Consider the following 6,041-nt stretch of genomic DNA (forward strand, 5'->3'; position numbering starts at 1 on the left):
ATAGGCCTATATATATATATATATGTATATATATATATATATATATATATATATATATATATATATATATATATATATATATATATATATATATATATATATATATATATGCAATGGAGGTAAACGACAAAGGCAAATGAATATATATAAATGAAAATCGTAATGAGTTGGAAAATCAAGAACAGTGAAAAAACTTTCACTGTTATATATATATATATATAAATATATATATATATATATATATATATATATATATATATATATATATATATATATATATATATATATATATATATATATATATATATATAGGAATAACGGAAAAACTGTTAAACAACTATGCTGCATTTAGAGAAAGGCTGGATCTCGAGTGAGATACAATAATTGAATTAGGTAAGTGATTGGAAGTAAAACAGCCAATGTTTGGTTTTTGCAGAGCTTTCGAGCAAAACTAGCTCTTCTTCAGTGCATGATCACCGAAAGTGACAAGGAGTAGCAGGATTTGAAACTGTTTTATAGAGAAGATGTCGGCATGGTTGTAAAGGCAAAGCGACTTACTGATTTCTGCTGAATAGAGCAGAAGTATTAGAAATTCGGATTATTTTAATCCGCGTCGGATTATTTTAATCCGATTCCGTCGTAATTGTAAAGGAATTGTTTTGGTTTATCTGGGACGGCAAATCGTTTCTGATGTTTAAACCGAATGGTGCCGTGGTCTTTAGGTTTAGTTCCCAGAAATTTTCTTTCGCTTTCCTAGATTTATCTGTCCAAGAATCGTTCTGGTCAATGGCAATAACACGCAAATTCTCAATTGAATGATTTTGGAGATTGAAGTGATTTGCAACAGGTTGGTAGATCTTTTTTGTTTTGATCGCCGATCTATGTTGTGTCATTCTCATTCTAAGAGTGTTTTTTGACTCTCCAATGTATTGTAAGTTACAAATATTGCAGTAGATGAGGTAAATGACATTTTTGGATAGGCAGTTAATTTTGTGCCGAATTTGGAACGTGCGTTTGGTTTGGTTGCTCTGAAAGGCCCCGGTCGAATCGACAAGTAAGCACGTTTTGCAATTTTGTGTACAGGGCGATGATCCTGTAGTTTCTGTTTTGCTTTCCCCTAATGGGGTGTCATCCCGAAAGGATGCCCGAACTAAGATATCCCGTAGGTTGCTGGGTCTTTTAAAAGCGATGACAGGTAATTCTGGAAATACTGATTTCAGGCGTTCGGTGCCTTGAAGTAGGTGAAAATTCTTCTGAATGATATTAGCCAGTGGTGGGAGACCAGGGTGGAATTCAGTAAGCAATGGTACCCTTTTGGAACTGGTTTGACGAGTTTTGTACGTCAATGTTTCGGTACGGGGTTTGCTTTTAGCCTTTTTGATGGCATTTTCAATAGTACCCCGAAAATACTGTCTGTTTAGGAGGTGTTGTGACAGTTCTTTAGTGCGTGAATCAAAATCGACTTCAGAGGAGCAAATGCGTCGAATGCGCAACGCTTGACTGTACGGAATATTTCTGGTACAGTGACGTGGATGGCAACTGCTTGGTAAGAGGTAGTTGTGCTTGTTCGTGGGTTTATTGAACAAGTCTGTTTTGAGTGAACCATTTTGTAGGGTCACGGTGGTGTCCAGAAAGTGAACGCCATGTCCAGAAAAATCAGCAGTGAATTTGATAGTGTGATGAAACGAGTTTATGTCATCAATGAAGAGTTTTATATTAGCCTCACCATGGGTCCATATCATAAAGATATCGTCAATGTAACGTAACCACGTGTGTGGTTTCAAGTTTTGTCGAGATAAAAATTCTTTTTCGAGATTTCCCATAAAGATGTTGGCAAAAGACGGTGCCATTTTGGTACCCATTGCGGTGCCATGAATTTGGAGGTAGTGTTTGTTGCCAAATACCAGATTATTGTTGGTCAAGATAAGTTGCATTAATTCGGCCAATTCTTTCTTCGTGGGGGTTTTGCCACGTATCGGTTTTGCCACGTATATATATATATATATATATATATATATATATATATATATATATATATATATATATATATATATATATATATATATATATATATACAAGGGCGTAGGAACCGGGGGGCTGGGGGCGCCGGCCCCCCAGTGAAAAATATGGGGGCGGAAGTATCATTCCGCCCCCCGCTTTGCAAGTCAGAAAACCCCTTTTTCATTTCTCAATAAATGATAAAAATCTCATTTGGAGCACCAAATTGCATCTAAGGCCAGGTGAAAAGGCAAAATTATTTACAACAATGGAGTGGGTGTTGAAGTGTGCTATATTGCACCAAATGGCATCTGATGCCACCTGGAAATGCCAAAAAATTCCACACCCCCTCCCCTCAGGCCGACCATCAGTCTTCAGTCCCCCCCACTCAAAAGTACCTTCCTATGCCACTGTACATATATATATATATATATATATAAATATATATATATATATATATATATATAAATATATATATATATATATATATATATATATATACATATCTATATATATATATATATCTAAATATATATATAGATATATATATATTGATATATATATATATATAGATATATATATATGTATATATATATATATATATAGATATATATATATATATAGATAGAAATATATATATATATATATATATATATATATATATATATATATATATATATATATATATATATATATATATATATAAAGGGGTGTAGCGAGCTTTTTGTCTATATGGCAATGATCATCCTTATATGCTATCATGAGATCCTGTTCGTGAAAATGTTCTCCCAGGTCAGAGAACACCGATTCGCCAACGGTGTGAAACACTTCCAACTGAATTTAATTTATCAGTTCATTTGATGCTTTCAGCGGTGTTGAAGTACGGGACGTCACTGTTATCCTTATTGGAAAGAGAACAAAAGTTATTTGACATTAAAATCGAAAGAATTTCCAAGTTCCTGAATGGTTAGAATTCCGGTATCATTTATTGACAAATTATTTTACAGGAATCGTTTTGTATTTTAATATGTAAACAACAACAACAACAATGTACACACGTATACACACGCACATACATACAAATACAACAAAAAATTATAATAAAATGGTGTTAACTATTGCACTACGCAACGCATACCAAACATCCACTTCTTCATGACCCAAATAGCGTGATCAGAAATAGCGCCATCCCATTAAATCTTTCAACTGTCGAAATAAAGGTATGCATATCTACAATGGACACAGACAGCCTTTTGAACGGAAATAAAAATATTAGTTGTAAACATCTCGTATAAGTTTAAACGTTCGCGGTTAACGGCAGATATGATTATCAAGTAACATTTATTATGGTTATATTCTATCAATAATATTCAAGTAACAGTTATAATGATCATATTCTAGCGATCCAAAGGTATAAATGTTATGAAGGGGAAATCACTAATGTTATGATGCAATTGTTTATTACTATGAAATATCTTTCACTCTGTAAGCTATATCCGTACCAATGGCAAACCGTATTCGCCCCTCCGCCCTCTCCTCCAAGTGCGAATAAAAGATGTAAAGCTGTGATATTATAACTGAAGGTATCTTAGTTCATTTGAAATTATCTTGACTAAATTAGAGATATCTCTAAACGACTGACGATATATTTAATTATCAGAGTGTACCGTTAATTTACCACCTTGTCCCACCTGTTGTCCAATATACAAATCCATTCGCGGATGTCAAGCTAATGAACTGCGTAGAGTTTCTTTTTGCTTTGTGAACAAAACTCAACTGTAAAAAGCCGCTACTATAGGCTACAAAATGTGAAACATTGGACATAGAACGCTGAACAGTTACCGTACTCGTTTTACATGTTACCAGGCGGATGTGTGACAGGGGGGGGGGGGGGAATAGAGTGGCACGTACGTACTGCTGTCAAATTTGGTAACCGAAAAAATTATGCCAATTAACTGGAATGTTTGTGATAGTGACATCTATTCTTTTTTTCACAGTTATTTCAATTATCCTTTTCATTACTTTTCACTTTTCATGCAAGGGAAAGTATTTATAAGGGGAATGGAAGGAATGAAGGGAAGGGGAAGAGAGGTGAGGGGAGGGGATAGAGAAACGGAACTTCTGTAGGAGTTCATCGGTCTGAAGTGACCAAAATGAAGTGATGTAATCCGATAATAGGTAATGATATAGCTAAACAAACTATTAAACATTCAATGTCGGTTCAGAGTACCCGGACGTGCATCATATCCTGGTGCCCTGAAGTTCAAGTTGTGGCTATACATAGATTGTATAACAAGTTATTGTGATCGTCACCAACTTTTCAAGTTTGTTAAATATTGAATCCTTTATTCTAGTGAGAGTGTCATTGAAACAAACTAATACCGTATAATGATACAACTTGTGCAAATAATCTACCATAAGCAACAATAACGACAAAACCAAGACGAAATAAAAGGGGTGGGGGAAGAAAAAGAAAAACATATGTAGGCCCAAGTTTAATTTTATTTGTACGCTTGTATAGTATATATTTGTTATAATATGTACTTAAATACGTCAAAGCAAGTGGCTTTCAGTTAACTGCCGCCCTTGATGTAAATAACATATTTAATAAACAAAGGTTTACTGGAAAGTACAACCGGATCTTTGAAAAATCTAAACGGTATTTCTCCTTACTAACTACTTCGTGGTTACGGATCACTGATTATCAATTACACGTAGCCATTGACGCGTTTGCTCAAGTGAGGACGCTGTTGCACAATGTCATGTTTACTATATGGCAAGGTTCGTGAACGGGGGACCGGGCTCATAATGTAAAGCCTAGTCTGGGTAGTAGACTTCTAACGACGGGCTCTGAAGTTTGCCAGAGTCGTGTATAGAGAGATGAGGCTCAGAAATTTGTTAGTCAAGAGCGTCATCACTTCGTGAGATGGTAACAACATTAGTAAAGCCTTGGTGGAGGTGGAGTTAACGAGAGAGACTTGGGAGGAGGCCTGGTGGAAGGGGATCTTTGAACCCTTTCATATTGTATCCTGCCCTGTAGCTCGGTTGCCCGCTTTGCAATCTCCTTCCTCTCTCTCCACCTCTCTCTCTCTCTCTTTCCGTCTCTCATCTACTTATTCCAATGATTTCCCTGTCTACCTTTCCGATGTAGATAAGACAATCAGTACGTCAGGCAGCATCCAGTAATTACGGTTAAAGTGAAGAGTTAGAAACGGCAAGAAAGAAGAAAGAAACAAAAACTAGAATATGACCGTTAATGAGACTATTTCGAAGATTTGAATTTGTCTCAACTCAACTTGGGAAATCAGGATTGTCAGCTGTTTACAAATATGAATAAATAGTTTCCCAAATTGAGATTTCGGCCCAGTGATTTCAAACCCCTGTAATATTTCAAGGTAATGAGAACGTTTGCAATTGTGAAAGTCGAAGCAATATTTACATCAGAATCTGACTAGGTGTTTTAAGCTTATATATGATCACAATAAAGGAGCCAATAACCGTCATTATTGATATATTTGACAAATTAACTGTCATGGACAACTTAATTCCCTACTAAGAAAACTCTAATACCATTAAGGAGATATCGCAGATAACTCAGGGAAGAAGAATTGCTAATGTCTAAATATAATATCATCAATTGTTTATGTTTTTCTTTGTTCATTAAAATATTCTTCCTTTCTTTCTTTCTTTTTTTCTTTCAATTTTTGAGCTTATCTTTCAATTTTGGTATGATATGGAAAACTTATGAAATTTTTGTAAGTGCTCCTAAATAAGTCCTTCGGCTACACTAGTTATTTTCAAACAATATTTATCCCAATACGGTTGATTTCATTGCATTCTTCTTAAGGGCGCTGGTTCTGTTTATTTGTTTATTTCTGCAAACCCCCATTACACTGCAATTTTGAAAGTATGACTACATCGTACGTTTACGATGAGTAATAATTTGTAGTCGCGTAACGAACTCTGGGTGAATCCCCTACGTTACTAAAAATAGACAGGTTAATGACATCATGAGAACGTTAAAAACAGAATTGCTTGCGTCA

Source organism: Apostichopus japonicus, chromosome 19, assembly GCF_037975245.1.
Source record: "Apostichopus japonicus isolate 1M-3 chromosome 19, ASM3797524v1, whole genome shotgun sequence".
Taxonomy (NCBI): Eukaryota; Metazoa; Echinodermata; class Holothuroidea; order Aspidochirotida; family Stichopodidae; genus Apostichopus; species Apostichopus japonicus.